Here is a 26,659-nt window from a genome sequence, read left to right on the forward strand (position 1 = left end):
CCTGAATTATAGTTTTTACATAAGCTTTCTGCCTCCATCCTTCCTTCTATCCGTTATTCACAGTGTTGCTTGAGTGATCTTACCTATTCCTATCCTCCTTATATCTGACCTTGAGAGCTTAGTATCATATCTTTGGTGGAAAAGGATTCACATTCCTCTCTACCCCACCTACCTGACCACTCCATTGTGATCACACTACCTACACCAGGCTACACATCAAACTGCACTATTCATATTTTTACCTGTTTTTACCTCAGAAATCTGAAATTGTATGGCAACCAGTATACTCAAAATATTAAGAAAGACATTCACCTCCAAGAGACGGCACAAACACTTGTTTATCTATAGTAGGCAGGAAACATCATATAAGCTGGGAAAATTTTCAGGTAAAATTTTAAACAAATGGCTAAAGGCCAAACAAATACTAGTTTAAGATTATAGAACCACTAGGAACCAGGGACACAAGAAGAATTTGCACCTACTCTCAGGCTTACAAGAAAGATTAGAGGTAAGGTTAAAATCCTATCTTTGTGGTTCAGACCTAGAGGAGAGGAATGGCAGCCATTGCAAAACATGAAGCCTTTTGTGTAATGTCCCCTAAAAAACAAATGTCTTAAGCAACTTAGGACAAGGCACCAAACCTTGTTGCCTTCAGAGTACAGGTAATCATTGCACCTAGAAGATAATAAAACCCATACTCCAGCCAGATTGGTAAAAATATGTTCCAGGTTCAAATTTATTAAATATCTTCTACTTCTGGAGAGGGGCAGGATTACTGGGAATGACCTATCTCCTAAACAAGGAATCCAGCCTAACACTTAGGCAGAACCAGAAAAACATAGAACACCTTCCTTTAACTTGCTCTCCTTAACTACACTAGGAAGCACTGAATGACAACTAACAGCAATATGCTACTGGAAGAAGATTGAAGCAAGGAGAGAGACCTTCTCTGAGATATTGGCACAAAGGGAAAATATAAAGTTGAAGATGCAGGAGACCTTGAGATAATCCCTGCCCCTACCCTACCCTACCCTACCCTACCCTAAAGACAAAATAATATTAGAAGAATTTGAAGGCTGTGGTGTTCTGAGGGTAATCACAGAATCAAATAAACAAAAAAGTAAATCCAATCTAACTTCTGACTAGATATACTAAATCTCCCTCACCAAGACCTGGAAAAAGACAAGTGAGTCTATTGCATTGAAAGATACTAATTATCTCAGTTTCTACTGTTCTACAAAATATTTCTAGCTTTCATCAAAAAATCCAGAGGGACACAAAAAAAAATGTGGAAAAAATATCACTGTTAAGATACCAATCAATCAATAGGATCAGATTCAGATACTACATGTGTTTTAGGACTAGCAAATAGGGAATCGGTATGTTTAATATGTTAAAGGCCCTAATGGAAGAAGAGGACAAAAATGATCAGATAGGAAACTCGAGTAGAGAGATGGAAACTATAAAAAAAATCAAATTAAAATGCTACAAATTAGGGATGGCTAGGTGACTCTTTCAGTTAAGTGTCCAACTTTTGATTTTGGCTCAGGTCATTATCTCCCATTAGAAGCCCCATGTTGGGCTTTATGTTGGACGTAGAGCCTGCTTGAGATTCTCTGTCCCTCTCTCTCTGCCCATTCTAGTTTTGAATGTGCATGCATTTTCTCTTTCTCTAAAATAAAAATTTTAAATGCTGAAACTTAAAAACATGATAATAGAGATAACACCTCTGAAAAGCATATCAGAGCTCTCAATCCAACCAAGCAAAGAATCAGCGAACTTAAAAATTGATGATCAGAAATTGTCAAGTTGAAACACAAATGAAAGAGAGTATAAAAATACAGAATAGGGCATCCAACAACTATGGGATGATGAAATAATCTATCCAACATGTAATTTAAATGCCAGAAGGAGAAGGGAAAGAAGGAAAGGAAGATGAAATATTTGAAGAGATATGAACAAGAATTTTGAAAAAAAGACACAAAACCACAGATCCAAAAAACTCAATGAATACCAAATAAACTTACACACAAACACACACACACACACAAACCATATTCACTGCTGAAAAACAAAATAAATTTTAAAATCTTGAAAACAACCAGAAAAAGTAGACATATTACATACAAAATAACAAAGATTAGAATTACAGCATATTTATATCAGAAATTATGTATGTCAAATCCAAATCAGAAAGGAAGCAGTAAAATCTGTTTGCATATGACAAAATATTATATATAGAAACCCTAAAGATTCTGCCAAAATTTTTTTGAAACTAATGAATAACTTCAGTGAAGTTGCAGGATGAAAAACCAACATACAGAATCAGTTGTTTCTCAACAAGATACTAGCCAACTGAAACCAACAACACATTAAAAGAATTATTCACCACAATCAAGTGGGATTTATTCCTTGGCTGCAGGGCTGGTTCAATATCTGCAAAGCAATCAACGTGATACATCACATTAATAAAAGAAATGGTAAGAACAACACGATCCTCTCAATAGATTCAGAAAGATCATTTGATAAAATACAGCATCCTTTCTTGATAAAAGCCCTCAAGAAAGTAGGGATAGAAGGAACATACCTCAAGATCATAAAGTCCATATATGAAACACTCACAGCTAATATCATCATCAGTGGGGAAAAACTGAAAGCCTTCCCCTGAGGGTCAGGAAGACACCAAGGATGTCCACTCTCACTACTGTTGCTCAGCATAGTGTTGGAAGTCCTAGCCATAGCAATCAGACAACAAAAAGAAATAAGAAGCATTCAAATCAGCAAGGAAGAAGTCAAACTTTAACTCTTTGCAGACATACTAATCTATGTGGAAAACCCATAAGACTCCACCAGAAACTGCTAGAATTGATACATGAATTCAGCAAATTTGCATTATATAGAATCAATGTACAGATGTCAGCTGCATTTCTATACACCAATAATGAAGCAGCAGAAAGAGAAATTGAGTTGATCCCATTTACAATTGCAGCAAAAACCGTAAATACCTACAAATAAACATAACCAGAGAGGTAACAGATTTATATGCTGCAAAAGATAGAAAGTGTATGAAAGAAATTGAACACACAAAGATGTGGAAAAACATCCCATGCTCATGGGAAGAACAAATATCGTTAAAATGTTGATACTACCTGAGGCAATCTACACATTCAGTGCAATCCCTATCAAAAAGTAACACCAGCCTTCTTCCCAGAGCTAAAAGAGTTCTAAAATTTGTATGGAACCAGAAAAGACCCCAAATACCCAAAGAAAACCAGAGCTGGAGGCATCACAATTCCAGACTTCAAGCTTTATTACAAACCTGTAGTCATCAAGACAGTATGGTACTGGCACTCATACACACACACACACACAAACTGGCACACAGATCAATGGAACAGAATATAGAACCCAGGAATAGACCCACAAACGTATGTCCAACTAATCTTTGACAAAGCGGGAAATAATATCCAATGAAAAAAGACAGTCTCTTCAGCAAATAGTGTTGGGAAAACTGGATAGCAACATGCAGAAGAATGAACCTGGACCATTGTCTTACACCATACACAATAATAAACTCAAAATGGATGAAATACCTAAACGTAAGAACAGGAAATCATCAAAATCCTAGACGAGAAAATAGGGAACAACCTCTTTGACCTCAGCTGAAGCAACTTCTTACTAGACATGTCTCCAAAGCCAAGGGAAACAAGGGCAAAAATGAACTATCGGGACCTCATCAAGATAAAAAGCTTCTGCACAGAGAAGGAAACAATCAACAAAACTAAAAGGCAACCAGCATAATGGGAGAAGATACTTGCAAATGACATGTTGAATAAAGGGTTAGTATCCAAAATCTATAAAGAACTTCTCAAATGCAACACCCAAAAAACAAATAATCCAGTGAAGAAATGGGCAAAAGACATGAACAGAAATTTTTCCAAAGAAGACTTTCAGATGGCTAATAGACACATAAAAAGATGCTCAACATCACTCATCAGGGAAATACAAATAAAAACCACAATGAGGTACTGCCTCACACCTGTCAGAATGGCTAAAACTAACCCAGGAAACAATAGATGTTGGCAAGGATGCGGAGAAAGAGGATCTCTTTTACACTGCTGCTGGGAATGCAAACTGATGCAGTCACTCTGGAAAACAGTGTGAAGGGTCCTCAAAAAGTTAAAAATAGAATTACCCTATGACCAACAATTGCACTACTAGGTTTTTATCCAAAGGATACAAAAATACTGATTTGAAGGGGCACAGTCACCCTAATGTTTATAGCAGCACTATCAACAATAGCCCAGTTATGGAAAGAGCCCAAATGTCCATCGACTGAAGAATGGATACAGAAGATGTGGTGTACACACACACACACAAACACACACACACACACACACACACACACACACACACACAGAGTGGAATATTACTTGACAATAAAAAAGAATGAAATCTTACCATTTGCAACAATGTGGGTGGAATTAGAGTGTATTATGCTAAGCAAATTAAGTCAGTCAGTGAAAGATAAATATCATGATTTCACTCACGTAGAATTTGAGAAGCAAAACAGATGAACATAGGGGAAGGGAAGGAAAAATAAGATAAAAAGAGAAAGGGAGGCAAGCCATTGGAGACTTTTAAATACAGAGAACAAACTGAGGGTTGCTGGTGAGGTGTTGGGTAGGGAGATGGGCTAAATGGGTGATGGTCATCAAGGAGGACACTTGTTCAGATGAGCATTGGGTATTATATGTAAGTGATGAATCACTAAATTCTCCTAAAATCATTATTACACTGTATGTTAACTAACTTGGATTTAAATTAATTTTTTAAAAAAATCAGTTGTGTCTCTATACATAAACTATTCAAAAAAGATTTTTTAAAAATGTTAATTATAATAGCAAATAATAAACTACTAAGGAAAAATGTAACCAAGGAATTAAAAGATATGTACCCTGAAAACTACAAAACATTAATGAAAGAAAATGAAGACAAAAATAAATTGAGAGTTATCCCATGTTTGTGGATTGGAATAATTAGGATTGTTAAAATATTCATTCTACCCAAAGCAATGTACAAACTCAGTGTAAATCTATCAGAATTCCAGTGGCATTTTTCTCAGAAGAGAAATAACAATTCTAAAATTTATACAGAACCACACACACACAAAAGAATAAGCAAAGCAGTCTTAAGCAAAAAGAACAAAACTGGAAGCATCATACTTCCTGACTTGAAATTATATTACAAATGTATACTAATCAAAACAGTATGGTACTAGCATAAAAACAGATACATAGATCAATAGATTAAATAACTCAGAATGTAGCCTGTGCAACTATGTTTAAGTAATTTTTGACAAAAGTTTCACGAATATACAATGAAGAAAGGATAGTTTCTTCAATAAATGGTGTTGGCAAAACTAGATATCCAGAAAAGAATGATAATAGATTCTTATCTTACATCATACACAAAAAAAATCAACTCAAAATGCATTGAAGACTTAACCATAGACCCAAAACTCTATAACTCCTAGAAGAAAGCATAGGGTATAAGCTCCTTGACATTGATCTTGGCAATTATCTTTCTGGGTTTGATACCAAAAGTACAAGCAACAAAAGCAAAAATGTACAAGTAAAACTGTCGAACTAGAAAATTTCTGCACAGCAAAGTAAATAATCAACAGAATGCAAAGGCAACCTATGAAATAGGGAAAAGAATATTTGCAAACCATTTATCTCTGTATATCTGATAAAGGATAAATATCCAAAGTTTATGAGGAACTTCTACAACTCAATAGCAAAAAACCAAATATCCTGATTAAGAAATGAGTATGGCACCTAAATAGACATTTTTCTAAAGAAGGCATACAACGGCCAACCGAAAGAGGAAGAGATGCTCAACATCACTAATCATCAGGGAAATGCAAATCAAAAGTACAGTGATCTCTACCTCTTAACTCTTAGGATAACAATTGTCAAAAAGCCCAAACATAAGTGTTAGTGAGTAGTGTGTATGATCAGGAAAAGGAACACTTGTGCACTGTTGAAGGGAATGTGAATTGGTATAACCATTATGGTAAACAGTATGGAAGTTCCTCAAAAAAATTAAAGGAGTACCATATGATCCAGCAATCCCACTTCTGGACATATATATCCAAAGGAAATAAAATCACTCTCGAAGAGTTATCTGCATTCTCATGTTCATTATAGCATCATTCATAATAGTTAAGATTTAGAAATAACCTAGATGTCCCTTGACAAATGAACAGATAAAGAAAATGTGATACACTTGCACACACACATACAATGGAATATATTATTCAGTCTTAAAAAGAAGGAAATCCTGCCATTTGTGACAAAATGAATGAACCTGGAGGACACTATGCTTAGTGACATTAGCCAGACAGAGAAAGACAGATTTAGCATTATCTCACTTATATGTGGAATCTAAAAAGAAAAAAAAAAAAAACCCTCAAATTCATAGTAACAGAGAGCAGAATAGTTGGTTGCCAGAGGCTGGGAGGTAGGAGGGAAAGGCCGATAGTAACCAAAAAGTACAACCTTTCAGTTATGAAAAAATTTTGGAGTCTTAATGCATAGCATAATGAGTTCAGTTAATAGTAATGTTTACTTGAAATTTTCTAATAAAGTAAATCTCAAGTGTCCTTACCTCTTCACCAAAAAAGGTGATAGTCATATCAATTAGTTTGTGGAATCATTTCACAAAGTATACATCTATTGAAACATCACATTTTATATGTCAAATATACACATTTTTTATTTATCAAAAATAAATACTAAAAAGGAAATTATACATGCCAGAAAATGATGGATTTATATTATTAAAATGATAAAAGTAACCATAAATTTGTTGACAAAGAATTCTATACACTGCGGTGGTATCTTTCAATAATGAAGAAGAAGCAAAGACTTTTTCAGTAAAACAAGAATAGGAAATTTATTTGTAGTTAAATTGCACTACAAAAAGTGTTAAAGGAGAATCATCAGGCAGAAGCAATTAAAAAAAATTTTTTTTAATGTTTATTTATTTTTGAGAGAGAGACAGAGTGTGAGCAGTGGAGGGGCAGAGGGAGAGGGAGACACAGAATCCAAAGCAGGCTCCAGGCTCTAAGCTGTTAGCACAGAGCCTGACATGGGGCTCAAACCCATGTACTCTGAGATCATGACCTGAACTGAAGTTGGATGCTCAACTGACTGAGTCACCCAGGCGCCCTAGGCAGAAACAATTTTTAAACAAAACTTGGACGTCCTAAAAGAAATGATGTAAAAATGTTAAACATAAATTCTTTTTTCTCCTTACTTTAAAGGCTCTAAAACAGCCCTTTTTAATTTTTTAAAAAAATGTTTATTCACTTTTGAGAGAGAGAGAGAGAGAGAGAGAGAGAGAGACAGAATTCAAAGCAAGCTTCAGGCTCCCAGATGTCAGCAGAGATCTTGATGCGGGGCTCAAAACCATGAACCATGAGATCATGGCCTGAGCCAAAGTCTGATGCTTAACCGACTGAGCCCCCAGGTGCCCCTAAAACAGCCCTTTTCAAAAAGAATTTCCTGTAACAAGGAAACTACTTTTTTCTGTACTGTCAATAAAACTAGCCACATATGGCAAGTGTTACTAAAGAACTGAATTTTTAATTTTAATTTAAATTTAACTACATGTGGCTACTGGCTACTTTATTAGATTATGCAGCTCTAAATGATAACTTATTTTCTAAAGCAAAAAGAGTAGTGAGGCATTGAGTGTATAACATATAGTAAAGTAACGTATGACAACCATTAGCACAAATAAGTGGGAGAAATTGAAAAAATCATATTCTAAGCTTCACACAAAAACCTGTATGAAAATGTTCATCTCATAACTGACAAAAAGGAAAGGAAACACCCTAAATATCCCTTAGAGTGGGAATGAATAAGTAAATTGTACATTTATATTACAGAATAGTCCTGAGAAATAAAAAAGAATGAACTGCTGACACAAACAGTAAGGGTAAGTCTCAAATACAATGTACTGAATGAAATAAGCCAATGTCAAAGCCTCTACATATTATAGGCTTTCATTTGTATGACATTCTAGAGACGATGAACTATATGCACAGAAAAAGATCTGTAGTTGGTAGAAGATGGAGGCGGGGACGGGGGGTAGAATTTGAATGCAAAGTGTCACAAAACTATACACTAAAAGTTAAATTTTACTGTATTTTAATTATACTCTAAAAAATGAAAAACCCTATTATACCCAAAGTAGTAAGATTTATAAAATGGAATAATCATTACATTTTCATTTTAATGTGTATTAATAAAATGCCTTTGGTGTCTAAGATATAGTTCATTTCCAAAAGAAATGATGGTTCTTCAAGAGCATGGTTTAAAATATTATTTTGTATTTCCAATTAAGTTACTCATCAACCCATTTAAGTTAATGATTCAAACACTCATTTTCTCACTGATCTTTCTCCCAGTTGTCTCCATCTTTATATAGTACCTTTATTTTCTCCAGTCTCTTCCCACTACCCTGAACCTGCTCCAGGGTAAAGGCACTTTTCAGCAGTCAGAAATTCATCCAGTTCTCCATGAGGAATGGCACAGAAGAGAAAATCCCATACAGCCACATCAAACTTAAGGGGTCTTCTTTTTTTTTTTTTTAATTTTTTTAATGTTTATTTTTTTTTTGAGAGAGAGAGAGAGAGTGGGGGAGGGGCAGAGAGAGAGGGAGACACAGAATGTGAAGCAGGCTACAGGCTCTGAGCTGTCAGCACAGAGCTGGACATGAGGCTCGAACCCACAAACTGTGAGATCATGACCTGAGCCGAAAGTCGGATGCTTAACGGATTGAGCCACCCAGGCGCCCCATGAGGAGCCTTCTTTACCAAGGATGAAAATATATGAGTGGTATGTTAAGCAGAAGTAACCCCTGAATCTAATATAAGTAAAGACTCTGAAGAATTCTCATGTAGAGAAACTTCTTTTCTTTGGCTTGCCTCAGTTTCCCATAAATTTTTTCACTTTGAGATTTGTTTTTCAACCAGATTTTCTTTTCCTTAAGAAATTGTGACATACTAAAGCGTAAGAGACTCTTAAAAACTGAGAACAGACTGAGGGTTGATAGGGGGTGGGAGGGAGGAGAGGGTGGATGATGGGTATTGAGTAGGGCACCTTTTGGGATGAGCACTGGGTGTGGTATGGAAACCAATTTGACAATAAATTTCAAAAAAATTTAAAAAAAAGAAATTGTGGCATACTATAGAAAATGCCTAAGTTGTGTTTTTTTTTTCATAAATTATGTGAGGAAAGATAAAAACCTTCTGAGGGGGAAAAAGCTAGAAACTTGTCTCTTAGAGGCAGCAAGTTTTCCCCCTTTGTTCTACATAAAAGGTAAGGCAAGAAGAGCAGGAGGTGATGGAAGTTAATTCTCATGTTTTTTTCCCCTTACGGAGTACCTGTTCAGTAATCATCAATGGACTTTCACTTTATGCTAGCATTGAACAAAACAGAACGGTTTTTTCCTTTATGGAGGTTAGAGTCTCGTAGGAAGCATTAAACAGGAGAAACAAATCAAAATTCCAAATGAATATGTACCATGAAGCTTTGTCAATACTACAGGAAGAGGGCTTAGCTCTTCTGGAGTATAAGCCAAGAATCTGGTAGAGCCAGAATTCTGGAGTAGATGTACAGCCATCTCTTCAGGTTCAGAGACCCACAGAAAGAACAGAGGAATCCTAAGCATCCAAGAGAACAGGGCAGAAGGAAACCTGAGTTGCAGCATGGCTATTCCACAGGGGCACTTCTGAGAGTCATTATCTTATATATATTTTTTATTAAAGTAAGTTCCTAATTTGTTCAAGCTCCTATGACAAAAATACCATTGGTTGAGTGGCTTAAACAACAAACATTTATATCTCACAGTTCTGAAGTCTCGGAGGTTCGACACCAAAGTGACTATAGATTCAGTGTCTGGTGAATGACTGTTTCCTCATTTATAAGCATCTGTCTTCTTGCTGGGTCCCCATATGGCAGAAGAGGTGAAAGAATTCTCTGGGTTCTCTTTATAAAGGCACTAATACAGGGCATCCAGGTGGCTCAGTGGGTTAAGTGCTGAGCTCTTGATTTCTGCTCAGGTCATGGTCTCACAGTTTGTGAGATTGAGCTCCCCCTCACCCCCTCCCTGTGTCCAGCTCTGCACTAACAGTGAGGAACCTGCTTGGGATTCTCTCTCTCCCTCTCTCACTGTCCCTCTCGTACTTGTGCACCCGAGCTCCTGCATGGGCTCTCAATCTCTCTCTCTCTCTCATTCTCTCTCTCATAAATAAATAAATTAATTTTAAAAAACCAATGGCACTAATTCCATTCATGAGGGCTCCACCCTCATGACCTAATAACTTTCTAAAGACCCTATCTCCAAATACCATCACATTAGGAATTAGGTTTCAACATACGAGTTATGAAGGGACACATACCTTCAGTCTATAGCACAGGCATTAAGCCACTAACAATAGCAATGGATTTTTCAGAATTCTCATAAATTATATTTAAATCTAGATGTTATGCAAAAGCTATGAAATGGAGAGAAAACATGGCTTATCTGCTGTGGTCTCATCCAGAGGAGGAACATATATGCACACTGTTCCCTTTTGCTGCTCCCAATTTGACTCCTCCCACAACTCTCTAGATCTTGTCATCTTTTGAAATCTCAGCCATTGCTACCTGGATTTTACTTTTTTACTGTCCTCCTTGAAGTTTCTGCTAGTTTGTTACCCTGTGACAGTGTTTTTCTAGCCACCGACAGTCTTCCTCAGAGAACTTCACATCCAGGCACATCTGTATACTCATCTGTACTCAATAAAACTCAGTGTCCCAGTTAACAGATAGGAGATCTCAGCCTCTCTCATGTTTAGAAACATCATGAAGATGTTTTTACTAACCTTCCTATGGCCTTGGCCAGAGGTTCTTCTGTTAGTCTGCTGCCTTCAAGGTATCCCACATAAGTACATAGAACAAAGTTGTTTTTTTTAAACCCATATCCCTTAAATATCAAGGGGAAATCTATAATAATATCCCCTTGACAGATCCATAAGAGTGAGATGAATAGCTTCCAACTCTTTTTTTTTTTTTTTTTTTTTTTTACCTCTCAGAAATCTGGTGTGTGTGTGTGTGTGTGTGTGTGTGTGTGTGTGTGTGTAAAGGAGGAAAAAGAATGCCTTAAAAACACGTTCTGCCTGTTTGCATCTCTTTTTTGCTTTCTCACAGCTGGATGGTGCCTTTGGTGGCCCAGAATTTAAAAAAATCTGTCATCTCTGATCATAGGCCTATGAACTTACAACTCCCTCTGGAGTTAATTGAAGCCCAGGCCTCTAGAAATGAATGGGTGCAGGCACAGCAGAGAGGAACAAAATATGCCAGCTAGTATTTCAAGTGAATGAAAGAATTTTTGTAACCAGTATGCTAAACTAGCCCAACTGGTGGGATGCAATCACAAGGCAATTTAATTTTGCTTCCCTATTCTTTAACTTTGCTCAGTGGGACTAGTTTTGCCCCAGCAATGAAAAGTCTGCCATTTGCATATCTTTTGTAGTTACTTTTAAGATGTAAAGCTCTGAGATTATTTCAAGACACAAATCATAATCTCAACTTGCTCCTTCAAATGCCCAATCCCATATATGAGTAAATCTTCCAAAATCATTTAAAGTTACAGTTACTCCCCTGCCTTCAACTCAGGACTGCTGCAAGTGAGGGACAGTTAAGTTTCTGCTCTACTCCCCAGTTCTTCTTTCTCTGGTTTCCAACCCTTTGGGGCTTATAGGTTGAGGTGGTAGACTAGAAGAGACCAGCTAACTGCTCATCAAACCCATTTCTTCTTTTTGGGCATCCCACTTCATCTAAGTTGGGACATGTGACTAATTTTCCCTGATGGTATGTGAGTGGAAGGAATAGATCACTAGCAATCTGCCATAGTTACAATAGCAGTGTGTTAAGTGTACCTTCTGTATGCTTTCTTTCATTATCTCCTGGCCAGATGTAGAAAACCCAGTGGAACACTCCAAGGCAGAGTCATTAAGTGAAAGCAGATTGATTTTCTCAATCACTAGATAGAAGGCTGTCCACCTAGCACTCAACACATCTATGATGGGAATGAACACTAAGCCATTATTTTAGTAAGCTACTTGATCTGGGGATCATTTGTTATGGCAGCTAGGGCAACCAACCCTAATTAATACTGGAAGGGAGTAAATATTAAAAAAAAAGAAGGAATATTTATATTTGGCTGGAACAAATATGGTGGTTATAGAACATACACTTGGGTGCCGTCTTACACTTTTTACTGGTGGTTCTCTTAAGTCAGATCATACATTATCCTCTTACTGATAATTTACTTCATCTACATCTTTTAGGAATCTGAGGGTTACATTTTTAGCTTTTCCCTTCTGATCCTAGCTTTAACATATAAGATATGTTATTTTATATCTTATATCTATATGACTCTATACCATGCACAGCCCTCACCTGATCCACTGGAAACATTATCACATAGATAAATGTAGGCATTTAGAAAATTCATTTTTTTCCCATGGGAATTCATATATTTAATCATAACTGTTCAGTCTATGGACTCTGATCTTCTATTCAGGAAAATTATCTTGTTATCCTTTAAATTATTGATTCTGTTCACCTTGAAAAATAAAACAGTCATTTTACCAGAAAAAATGACTTTATTCCAGAATAACAGAGAATTACTTTTTGGGACATGCAAATATGGCAAAACTATAGGCAAGTCCCACAAATGAACGAGAGGGACATCATTTTTATGAAGAAGAAGGAAGAAGCTGAGAAGGGAAGTCCATGGAAGAAAAGCATGAGTCCAGGGTTTCTTGTTGACTGAGTTATAGGGGTAGTAGGTTTCTCATAGGAGATGCAATGTATGTCTTTCCCTGTCTGTACCTGTAATTGATAATCCTTACTTGTGGATGATTCTTCCATTGGAGTCTGTAACTGGTAGTTTTTCCTGTAATTAATGTTGAGTGGTATGGCTCCCGCTCTACTCCCCACTTCTAGCCTCCCTACTGCATTTTAATGCGATTTCCCTTTCTTCATTTCCACAATTCTGTGCTTTTCAACTTGGCCCTGGCTTTATGGAAATTCTAGTATATAGATATCAAGACTTTTAGCTATATCTTCTACATTTCTCTTTTCTCATTTAATTATTCCTTTGACATCTTAGATAATTCCTCAAGTTAATTTACTAGTCTCTTTCAGTAACATCCATTCTGTTCGTGTGTGTTTCTGGTTAATTTCAGCCATCATGCTTCATATTAAACTCTCTTGATACTTCATTTCCTCCTTTTTTCATGGCAACACAGTCTCTTCTAATGCAATAATCTCCTAAATTTTATTGAGAAAATGATTTTCAATTTTCTTGAAGTTTACCCTGGTTTACTGCATTAATCCTGTCTTTTTGAGGGTCATTTGAACTCATTGTTCTATTGATCTCCTCCTTTCAGCTGATGATTCTTTTCAGTCTGATGATAAATATTTTATTGTCTGATTATACACCTACATCCACATTATTGCCCTTATTGCATTTTTAAAATGGGCCCAAGGCATGTAGCTATTACCTTTTATTTCACTAGAAATATTTTAATTAATTCTCAGAATTGCCAAAGTCACACTAATTTTTCACATGAAGAAAAAAATTTTTAAATCCTAATTATGAAGAAGGTGGATATTAAAGAGCACTTTCACCGGTCGCTGATTAAAATGCAATTGTAATTCTTTAATTGGAAAAAAATAGGTAGGCCACACAAAATAATTCTGGGTAAAGTGTCTCTGAATTTTCCCACTAGGAAAGTGCATGCTAAAAGTATGTTTTCTCTAATTATATATTAATGAAAAGATGTTCCGCTTCTCCTTCTCATGGTCCCTGTCCTTCTCCCTGTTGTTGTCTCATTTTCATAATGGTGTTAATCTCGAACAGGCAACTTCTGCTTACTCATGAAGAAGACAGACCTGGGTATGATGTGGTATTGAGAGGAGATAGTAGGAAAAGTCCTTTTTTTCCTTAGATAATAGAGAAGGCAAAACAGTACCTAACATAACTACATTGTGCACTTATAAATTTGGCTAAGAAGGTAGATTGTATAGTAAGTGTTTTTATCATATACACACATACACACAGTGTGAAGAAACTTTTAGAGATGATGGACATGTTTATTATCTTTATTTGGTGATGGTTTCTTGCAGGTTTGCATATGTCCAAATGCATGAAATTATGTGTATTAAATATGTGTATTTTTTGTATATCAGTTGAAACTCAATAGAGCTGTGATAGATTAATGATAGACAAGCTTTGCAAAACTTAAAAAAAAAAAAAAAAGGAGGCCAGATAGAAAAGTCCTGAAGCTCCTCTGTGCTACTGACTTTGTCCTCTGAGTGCACTCCAGCAGTGTTTGATTTGACAGATAGAAAGTTTGGAGGAAGAGAGAAGCAACTGAAGAGTATGCTGAGATTTATTAGATGGATGAGGCCAAATATATATTACATAGCAAAGAGAAATCTTGCATTCATACCAGATTAAATCCAAAGTGGAAATGACACTTTCAGTCAGCTGAGCTAAGGAGATCATATCATGGCATAGACTCAGAGTAAGATTTTTATTCTTCACAATAGAAAAATATTATGTATTAACTAGGAAAATGATAAACTATTTTAATGGATACTATACTATAATGAACTTACTTTTACGTTAATTTCAGCTGAAGATTCAGAACGGTAGAGACTACATTCTAAATGGAAGGTCATCAAGGATTTTTTAATGAAGTGAACAAAAACTCTAAAAAACTCTGAACAGAAATTTTGTAATTTTAATCTCTGACAACAAAGATCTAAAAGGATTAGGAGTTGGAGATTAAAGGAGAGGTACATTTCCTTGGAGAGATGCTCCTACCTCTTTCACCACATACAGAGGGTTGGAGGATTCCTTCTCCTGACCTCAAACCTAGTAGGAATGACTTCAGCTACATCACTTAGAGAGTTTGAACTATGTACCAGGGATTTGGAAAAGGTGGGCTGGTTCCTGGATTGAGCCCCAGAAATGTAAAGGGTCAGGAATTGCGACTGCTCAGCTACTCTGGTGGTGGCACATTGGGATCATCCTGAATTTCCAAGTTTTACCCTGACAAAGCTGTTTTCTGTGAACCATATGTGCACCGCATACTCAAGAATGTTACCATCAGATTGTTCTCATTCCTGTCTCAGAGTTTTACTTGGTGAGGTAAGAAAACTATGATAGAAAGGGACTAAAGAGTTACCAGAAACTAGCCAGAACAAATGAATTCATTTATGCCAAGAGAGCTGCAGACAATGAGAATGAGGGAAAACTGACCTTATCAGTCAGGATAAACGAGAAGAGTGGTTCTTACCCAAAGATGATTTTGTCCCTGAAGGGATATTTGACAATGTTGGTAGACACTTTTGGACAGGGAAGTGTGTGGGCAGTGCTACTGGCATCTGGTGGCCAGAGACCCGGTAACCATCCTACAATATACAAAACAGCCCCTTACAACAGGGGATTACCCAGCACAATATCATTAGCTCCAAGGTTGAACACCCTGTGCTGGAGTATGCTGATGTAACAAATAATCCCTACATTTTAGTGGCCTATAACAAAGACTTATTTTTTACTTGTACTGTGTGTCCATTAAAAATTGGCTGTGGCTCTGCTCCATGTGTCTTGATGGCAGAGTTCAGCCTCCATCTGGAACACCAGCCAACAAGGCAAAGCAAAAAGAAACATGCTTAGCAATATACTGACTATGAAAACTTCTGTTAGAAATAAAAAATGTCTCCTTTATGTTTCATTGTCCAAAGCAAATCTCCTTGTCTATTAGTTACCTATTACTGCATAACAAAATACCCCACCACTTAATGGCTCAAAACAATACACAATTATTATATACTAGCTTTTATGGGCCAATAATCAGTCATGGCATAGTTGCTTCCCTTCTTTAGGATCTCTTAAGAGCTGCACAGTGTCAGGTAGGGCCACAGCATCTCAAATATCAAATGGGACCGGATCTGCTTTTGAGCTTACTCGGTGGTTATGGGCAGGATTCAGTTCCTCATGGGCTGTTGGACTGAAGACCTCAGTTTCTTGCTGACTGGTGGTTAGGTGTTGCCCTCGGTTCCTTGCCAGATATCCCTCTCCTACCAGCACAAGCATGCATGAAGAGCCAAAGAAAGAATAGTACTAGCAAGATAGAAGTTATAGTCTTTTATAACATGATAATGGAAGTGATGTCATATCACTTTTCTATTATTTCAAGTAAGTCACAAGATCCAGCCCACAGTCAGGGGCGGGGGTGGGGGTGGGTGGGAAGGGAGGCAGGGGCGGAATTACACAATGCCACTTCAATGCTCCTGAGTTCAAAAGGGTGGGATTTTTAATCCTTTCAAGGAAAGAGTACCACATAGAGAAAACCTAATATATTGAGTACAGAGTGATACAATCTGCCTTTCCTAACACTTTCCTCTTTCTAATTCATCAGGCTCAAACTGGGGGAGGAGTGAAGTCCTACTTTTAAACCATGGTTTTGAGTTTGGGATTATTACATTGAACTGGATATATGAATTTCTGACTGAGAGAAAAACAACAACAACAACAACAACTCTATTTTATGACTCAGAGTGAACCAGAGGACATTATATTACCTAAGAACAAACAGAAGGGTTATAGAACCACACACAAATTTTACTCAGGGGAATGAAATGATATAAACCAGCTCCACACAATAAATTTAAAGAGACAGTGGAAGGCAAACATAAAGTTGCACCAAATCCCACAAGTCTACTTGTTCACTCCTTTGCTCAACAACTGTGTATTGATTACATATTATGTACCACGCTTGCTCTAGGCATGAGAACACCCACATAAGTAAAACAGACGAGAATTCCTGTCCTCATAGAACTTATGTTCAAATGGGCTTGGGGAAGATGATAGACCTTAGGTATAGTGTGGGTATATGGTATTTAAATGGTGATAAGTCTTACAGAGATACATAAAAAAGGGAAAGAGCTGAAGAACACTGAGATTTTCAGAGGTTAAGAAAGTCCCCACTAAAAAAAGATGAAACTATGAACCATGTGAATATATAAAAGAAGGTCATTCAATGTAATATTTATATAGTCTTCAAAGGAGCCATTTTGAATGTCAACATGAAACACCATAATTATAAGTTCAGCAAGCAAGAGACTTCTTCATTTAAAAACACATTCACAGGGGTGCCTGGGTGGCTCAGTCAGTTAAGCATCTGACTTTGGCTCAAGTCATGATCTCACGGTACATGAGTTCGAGCCCTGCATCAGTCTCTGTGCTGACAGTTTGGAGTGTGGAGCCTGCTTCAGATTCTGTGTCTCTCTTTCTCTGCCCCTCCCCTGCTCATGCTCTGTCCTCTCAAAAATAAAATAAAACATTAAAAGCATTTATATAAAAAAGCACATTTACAGTTTGTTTGAAAACATTAGTTGATACCGTTTTCATGAGCAGTTATATAGAATGCTAATTCCTTTTTGCAGACCTTACCTTGACTTCAGAGTATGTGGACTTGTGGTCAGCGGTCTGACTCCTACACTTGAATCACACAGATGGATGGAAACTAAATGTAAGATTTTCCTGCTATTTATAACTAGAAGCAATAAGTTTTTTAAAAAAGCATGGTTGGTTTTCTTTTGAGGGTCCCGGCTAGAAGAAGATAATCCAGCTGGACTTCCTCTGAAAGAGTCAGTTCTCTTAGAAGATGGGCAGGCTTCTCCCAGGTGTGTTGGACAAGGTTTGCTTTTACAGGTGAGATCTCTCTGAGCTTAACTGGCGGCTGTGAGCTACCCTAAGCATAGTAGACCATACTAGACCATCCTCCATAGTCGCATGGTGGATCTGTGGCACATTGCTTTCTCCCTCTTCACCCCTCATATCTCACTGTTGCTTGAAAACTCTTTAAGATTTCCATTAGTTGAATGATGTGCTTTATTGTTTCTCCTGATGAGAACAGAAATTTTCTGTCTAAATTACCTGCCTTGACAGGAATTTGTGAAAGGGGAGATTGTGAACCCTATACTTTTTTTTTTTCCTAGAACATGTTATATTGCTATATGAAAAGAGCCAGAAATGAAACAGATGTGCCATGTATCTCTATCTCCTTTTCTGTCTCTGTTTACATCTATATGAAGATTATATAGAGAGAAATAGGCCAAATGTTTAACAGTTTTCACTTTGTATAGTAGCATAATATGCTTCTTTTTAAAAACCTCTTTATACACTTAAATTTTCCTACTCTGGTCAAGCAATGCTTTTATACTAAGAAAAAAAACACAGTAATTTTTTTTTTTTTTTTTAATTTAAGCAGCTGATAGAATCACAGCATGCAATTTATCTGGGTACTGTGAATCTAATAGAGGAGCTATTTTAAACTAAGGGGATACCAAGAAATCAGTGGCTTTTGAAGATTCACTTTAGAGTGTTGCCACTCATGCTTAATAAAAGTGTTTCTACCTAGCAAATTAACATACTATGCATTATGCACAATACAAATTTATTTGGGGACAATCATAAGACACTGTATTTTTATAGTGCTCTTAAATTTGCAAATTGCTTTGACATTTCATTTCACTTGATCATCCTAATGACCATATTAAAATAAAGGTTTTATTAACCCTGTTTGGATGAGGAAAAAGAAGCACAAGAATTCCATGGTACACATTGACTGCAACATAGACTGCCAAGCCATTGCTTTCTCTACTTGATAACATTGACTTTTATGCTTGGGTAGACCAGACGGTGGGATTGAAGGAGGCAAGATTCCCCACTAACTTAAGTAGGGTCTCATTCCTCAGTATATGCAACTCTTACTTTTATTTCAGTCCCATGGATCTCTTCTGGCTTTGAGATGTGATTTTCATGGTAGAAGTGTCATGCATAGTCGTCTCTCCCCTAAATAGGAAGTTAATAATGTTTTCATTCTGTGTATCTCATAAACTATTTTCTAGAAGAAAAAAATGTTGAACTCTGGCAACCTGATGAATTTCTTTGGTGATGTGTTACAAGTGTAAAGTGGAATAATTCTTGGCAATGGAAAGCTGAGAAATCCATTTATAACCATTAAGACTCAAATAGAAGAAAAGCATGATTTCAACTAATTTCACTGTACTGATGGGACTGAAAAGTCAGTTAATACTAACTTTAGTATTGATTGTATAATTTAAATGCAAAAATTTTAAGGCTCTTGGGGCACCTGGGTTAACTTAACGGACCAGTCCAGTAAGCATCTGACTCTTGATTTGGGCTCAGGTCATGATCTGTCTGTAGTGAGATTGAGCCCAGTGTTGGGATCTGCACTGTGCTGGGCTTAGAGCCTGTTTAAGATTCTCTTTTCCTCTTTCTCTGCCCCACCCCTACTCTCATGTGCATGTGTATGTTCTCCCTCTCTCTTAAAAAATAAATAAATAAGAAATATTTTAGTAGGAACTATACTGAGGAAAAATATTTTATTAAATCATGCTTTCTATAGGTAGCATCATATACAGAAAGAATACGTAGTTATCTGAAGCTGCTACTTAATTATGTAAATTAATAAGAGGAAAATATTATGAGCAAATAAATACACTAGTCATTTTTTTTTAATTTTAGCCAAAAATTCTAAAATAGTTTAACAAATGTGCCTATATGTAACTATCTTAACTATTTAGAAATGTAACCAGTTTCTATTTTCATGATCTGGTAATACATTTGATGATGAATATCAAATCAGCAAGACTGATAACAAGTCAAGGGGAAAGAAAGATTGGGAATATTCTATACATTGCAAAATAACTATCTTTAGCTGTTTTAATCATAAATAGGAGTGGCAGAAGCTCTTCTAAGACAAACTGTATCAATTCCTTCTTGTCTATATACGTGCTGATTTTCACAAAAGAAGTAGAGACTAATTTCATTAGCCTTGAATTAGAGATGTTCTGAGTGGTTTGCTTAATCAATAGAATAAAGTGGGCATTCTGGGACTACTGAGCCTAGCTCTTAAGAAATCTTGCAGCTTCTTCTCAGACCTCTTGAAGTACTCATTTAGAATGCTCCATCTGGGAACCCAGATGGCATGCTGGGAGATGCCTACGCCACCCACAGAAGCAATGTGCAAGTGCTCTCATGGTCATCCCCAGCTGAGCTCTCAGCTTTCAGCTAGCATCATGTAAGTTAGCCATCTTGGATGCAACCCACCTCAGCCTTTAATAACTCCAGCCTTGGCCATCACTCCCATTATAACTGCAATGACAAACCCCAAGTGAGAACCACCCAGCTGAGCTCAGCCAACTCGGAAAACCGTGAGAAAGAATAACAAATGGTTGCTTTAAGCCACCATGTTGTGGGGGGATAATTTGTTATCTAGCAATCGGTAACTGAAAAAATTTGACATGAAAAGTAAGTAAATAATGAGTTAAAAACTAAAGTAAAATTCTTCATAATAAAGCAGAAAGTATGGCTAGGCTCAGGTTCTGACACTAAGTGTTTAAAAATTTGGGGATCAGTAGGGGCACCTGGGTGGCTCAGTCGGTTAAGCAGCCAATGTCAGCTTGGGTCATGATCTCATGGTTTGTGAGTTCAAGCCTTGCATCAGGCTCTCTGTGCTGACAGCTTGGAGCCTGGAACCTGCTTCGAATTTTCTGTCTCGCTCTCTCTGTCTTCCTCCCCCACTCATACTCTGTCTCTCTCTCAAAAATAAATAAAGATTAATTTTTTTTTTAAAATGGGGGATTAGTAACAATCTATGATCCAGTTTCTTTATCTTCAAAGCAAAATATTAAGTTGTTAAGAGAAAATACAATTTAAGACCTGTAGCTCTCTGACAGAATTCTATCTACTCTGCAGTGAAGATCAGTAAGTGTGTCACTGACTCTGGGCAAAAAGTATACAATAGGTGATCAAACAGCTAGTTTTTGAGGACAGAAATGATTACTAGGAGCCAATATAGGTTGGCAATGACCATGACCTGCCAAAACCAAGTTATTTAATGGAATATCTAATGAGATTGTTAGGCCAGTAAACTGGAACATGTATAGACATTGTTCATCTGTGTTCATCTGTGACACTTAGCTCCTTCAGAACCTTGCTGGATTCCACTATAGCTTCTGTAGAATTACTTAGAATATTTTTACTGGGCCACTATCCTCAATCAACAATTCCTTGAAAGTGTTTGGTTTCAGTTTTTTTAAATGTTTATTTATTTCCGAGACAGAGAGAGACAGAGCATGAGCAGGGGAGGGGCAGAGAGAGAGGGAGACACAGAATCCGAAGCAGGCTCCAGGCTCTGAACTGTTGGCACAGAGCCCGACGTGGGGCTCAAACTCACAGACTGCGAGATCATGACCTGAGCTGAAGTCATATGCTCAACTGACTGAGCCACCCAGGTGCCCCAAAAGTATTTTTAATCCTATAATGTTCTTCTTTTGACTCTACTCCCATGTCATTGGTTTTATCACTTTCGAGTCCCTCCTCAAAAAACCTTTCCCAACTGCTCTGCCATAAGCTTTTAGCCTGTATTTTCTTGTTTCAATTCCAGTTCTAAGCAACTGTTTATACTTCCATTATTCTACTGAAATTCCCTATCCAAAGTTATCTGTAATATTTTAATTGTAATCTAATTAGCCTTTTTTTCTGTTCTCATTCTCTGCTTTATCTCTGTCACATGTAACTGAGTTGACAATTCCTTTGTTCTACATTCTCTCCTTTCCTGACTTCCATGGCTCCTTTGGGTCTTTCTGTACTTCTCTGGTTGCTTCTATTCTCTTGTCGCTTTGTCTCCTATTGATCCCTTAAATGTAAGCATATTTCTATGGTCCCCTTCATTCTCTTATTCTCAATATTATATCTGTCCTTTTATTCATTCCTATGATTTCCTTATCTATGCCAAATGATATCAACTCCTGTCCTCTTTTATGATCTTTTGGCACCAAATATGCCCTGAAACTATATTTTAATCATAAAATATTTGAGCCCTATTAGATGATATTAATATGATATTATAGTCAGGGGACCCAGCGATACCTGGATCTTTTTCTTTTTTACTGTAGCCATCCTTCCTCTCCATTATTTCATGAAGGAAAGTTATATTTAAATAAGAGTAATGGTAAATGAGAAACAAAGCATCAGTTAATTATTATGATCTAGGCATATGATCATAGTTAATGCAGGGCTTTCTGATACATGGGACTTAGGGCTAAGGTCTAACAAAACATGAAATCTTACCAGTTAGTACCCCCCTAAATGATGTGTCATTTTCATTACAGAAGAAAATAGAAGAAAACTACATCTACTCTAGGGAGGCAGACCCTGAGTCAGTTTGTTCCTTCTATTGCTTGAGTGAAAAGACATGCCAGAGAATTAGAGAAAATGAAAAACAGAGTGAGGCATGTTTATGTTTATGGAATTCTGATAACTATAATGCAATTTATACATAACTGTGGCAAAATCATAATTCTGCAATCTGACCCAATCAGATCAGTATTCCCTTTATGAAGAGTAGGCAAGAGTGGGCATGCACAAGAATTCAAGATCTGTTCCTGCCTCTTGGTCCTGGTTCCCTCTACAATGAATGTCCATCTCATCATGATCATAAATTTCATTTTATGTATTGATCCTCACTCAGTACTCTACTGTTTGCTTCTTAATACTCTAGGACTTGAGCCCAGCTCATTCATTTCGTGGTTTAGTTTTTACAAATTTCAGCAATAAAATATACTGTGTCTTGTCTCCAATATTTCTAAACTCTCTGTGGAGACATGCTGCGGTATTTCCAGATCTTGATACTACTTTCTGACTATGTATAGTATACATACTTCCTACAACCTCTTGTTCTCTTACCCCTTCTATAGAATCAGGATTTAGGCTTGCATGAAAATACCAAAGTTTGGCATATTCTTTGATCCTGTGCCTTGAAACCCCTGGACTGTGAACAATTCTGTGTCTGGGCTGGGTTTTCAATTTACTCTGGGGAGTGGAGTTCTGGTACTCCTCTGTGGCCACCTGTCATTGGATATTTTAAGTTTAATCCTGAGTTTTTAATGATAGTCCATGTGAGTCAACAGGGCTACGGGGACTCATAGGAAAGGGATTCTATGTTAAACTGCATCAATATATAATATAATATAATATAATATAATATAATATAATATAATATATATAATAACATAACAACATATAATATATAGATACATAGATATTATATATTTAGTATTTTGAGATTTTAGTTGATGTTTTCTTCACTTCCAGAAATTTCCGATGAAAACATGACATCCACCATTCAGACAACTAAGCAATGAGGGATATATATATATATATATATATATATATATATATATCCTCTGCATTCATAGAATGCAGAAAAAGAATATGATCATTGGTCATTGATATTTAAAAAAATTTTTTTTAATGTTTATCTATTTTTGAGAGAAAGAGAGACAGAGTGTGAGCCAGGGAGGGTCAGAGAGAGAGGGAGACGCAGAATCTGAAGCAGGCTCCAGGCTCTGAGCTGTCAGCGCAGAGCCCGACAAGAGGCTCGAACTCATGAACTGTGAGATCGTGACCTGAGCTGCAGTCAGATGCCCAACCGACTGAGCCACCCAGGTGCCCTGGTTATTGGTATTTTTGAGATGCAAAGATTTGAAATTTTGGAGCTTCTTATACTTAGGCTTTTGGCTTTAAAGTTTATGTCAGAAATGATACATTTTGAAGAAGACATATTTATTCTGAAAGATTTTATGTTTTCTGTGGGTCTTGAGAAATTTTATGACCCCTTAGAGAAAAAGATGTTAGGAGAACCAGGTTGGTTCGGAAATTTTCTAGGAGCAGGAGTTTGGGATACATTTCCCAGTAGAGTCCAGGAAAATATGACTTCTTTATTCCCCAGTGCCCTAATATGACACATGGATCATGGATAGTAGTAGAAATGGTTGTATGAATTGTCTTGATACATACAATTTCTGATAAAGTATAGATAATTATATTAGAAAAAGTTTCCCACCAAAGAACAGATATGGTTCAGGAAATCCCAAAAGTGATAGTAGAAGTAGAAGAGATTGAGATGTGAGAACTACTCAGAGTTTACTAGCTTTTCTTTCAATAACATTTGTTATATGCCTACTCTGCACTGGTTGGATCTTTGCTTCTTACAATGTAAGTTCATTATATTATTATTTTATTCTAATTAGGATGCATTTTATTTATAGTTCAATTTGTACATCATTTTGAAGCCCATGACAAAATGACTATAAAAAGGGGATGAGTGTGACAGTCTGGAAAATAGAAGAATCGCTCTGGTGTCTGCTGTTCTTGGTCTCATACACGGATGAAATCTTTGGCAGTTAGTGATCTTGGGTAATTTAAACAGTCTATGCCATCTTTCTTGGAAAAGTATCCTCAAATGCCAAGAAGATTGAGGTTCAAGATGCCATAGTTAATAGAATTCTAGAGCAAGAAATACAAACTGTGTTAGGCACAGGGGATTGGGACCTTACACAATCCCTGGAAGAATTGGAGGGCTTGATTCTAGGCTGAGCCACAAGAAAAGCTTCCCAGAATATTGATCCTGAACTGGGCTTCCAGGGAAGTTATAATTTATGCTTCCATCAAAAAGAGAAAGAACCTGGACCCACCACTAGAACTGTTGATTTTGAGATCATACTATTGTAGAAAGGAACCAGGCATTGGGAAGCTGCTACTGTTGCTTCAACGATTCCCTCTCCAAATCCAAAGGGCTGGTGCTTTGAATCTGGAGGGCTGAAAAGACAATTCTGCCAACCATGCTTTTAAGCAGTAGTAGAAAAATCAGTAAGAAGATGGCCTTTTCTTATTTTAGATATCTAAATCTGATTTAAGGACATCTATATGATGAAACAAATTTTGTACACAGAACCGTAGTTGCAAAGATATTTTAGAAATGTAGACTTTGGCTTTGCAGTCATTGCTGTATAGGAGAAACACTAGGAAGAGACAAAACACTTATATCTAGCTTCCACAGGTGCTATATTTGTTTCCATAGGGGAAATACTTAATAATCATAGTAGTTATTATTTTGAGATAATCAAAATTGTAATATTTTTTGTACTTAAATAATATCTGTGAATATTTGCTGTTTTATATATTTATATTAAGATTACATATTGAGGTATTATGTATTTTATATTTATAAAATTTATATCTTTATAATGTCTATAAGAATAACAATACTTAACTAAGTTTCTTTTTTTTTTTTTAATGTTTATTTATTTATTTTTGAGAGACAGAGCAGAGGAGGGGCAAAGAAAGAGGGCGACAGAGAATCCCAAGCTGAAAATGCAGAGCCTGATATAGAACTCAAACTCACAAAGCATGGAATCATGACCTGAGCTGAAATTAAGTCGGACACTTAACCAACTGAGTCACCTAGGTATCCCTTAATTCTATGTTTCAAATGTGAAACTATGGCACATTAACTTGGATGTGAGATTTTATTGAAATACTATCATATTTACTCAGAATATTGGGCTAAGAGAACTTTACATTCATTGTATTTATAGATTTATTATATTTATAAGAACGGTTTAATAGTTTGTATAGGTTTTATATCTTAATCAAAGAATTAAGTTTTTATGAAGGAAATCAAATCTGTAAAATATATAATTATGTTTTGAAATATTGAAAGTATTTAACTGTTTTAAGCAAGATAAAACACTGCTTAGACCACATACAAAAGTGATTGCTATACTTGAAAATACAAGATTTATAACCTCCCCCCAAAAAAGTGTAAGAACAAATGAGGGATTTAAATGTGAACTTTCATAATTTGCTAAGTCTTAAAAATGAAAAACCTACCAAATATATGAAAATAATAAATACAAATTCTAAACAAACTTTTCCAAAATTTAGAGAATGCTTCCCAACTAATTCTATGAAGCCATTATTGGCCTTATAGCAAAACCAAAGACATACAATAAAAGAAAACTACAAACTAATATCTTTATGAATATAGAATGGAAAAATCCTCAACAGAATACCAAAAAAGTGAACCTAGAAAAATATAAAAAAGGATTATACATCATCACCCAGTGACATTTATTCTAGATATGCAAAGTTAGTTTATTATCTAAAATCAACTAATGTAGGGGCCCTTGGGTGGCTCAGTTGGTTAAGAGTCCAACTTCAGCTCAGGTCATGATCTTGTGGTTCATGAGTTCGAGTCCTGCATTGGGCTCTGTGCTAATGGCTCAGCCTGGAGCCTGCTTAGTATTCTGTGTCCCCCTCTCTCTCTCTGCCCCTCCCCCGCTCATGCTCTGTCTCTCTCTCTCTCTCTCAAAAATAAACAAACATGAAAAAAAAAATTTAAAAAGAACCTCCTAAACCTCATAAAAGGCATGTATTAAAAACCCACAGCTAATCCCCTAAAAGCAAGAGCAAAATAAGGGTATCTGTTCTTATCACTGCTATTCAACACCATACTGGAAATTCTAACCAGGACAGTTAGTCAAGAAAAATAAATAAAATATGTCCAGATTGGAAATTAAATAATAAAATTTTCTCAGTTTGCTGGTGACACGATCTGGCATATAGAAAATCCTAAGAAATCCACACC

The sequence above is a fragment of the Panthera uncia genome (assembly GCF_023721935.1).
Source record: "Panthera uncia isolate 11264 chromosome A3 unlocalized genomic scaffold, Puncia_PCG_1.0 HiC_scaffold_11, whole genome shotgun sequence".
NCBI lineage: Eukaryota > Metazoa > Chordata > Mammalia > Carnivora > Felidae > Panthera > Panthera uncia.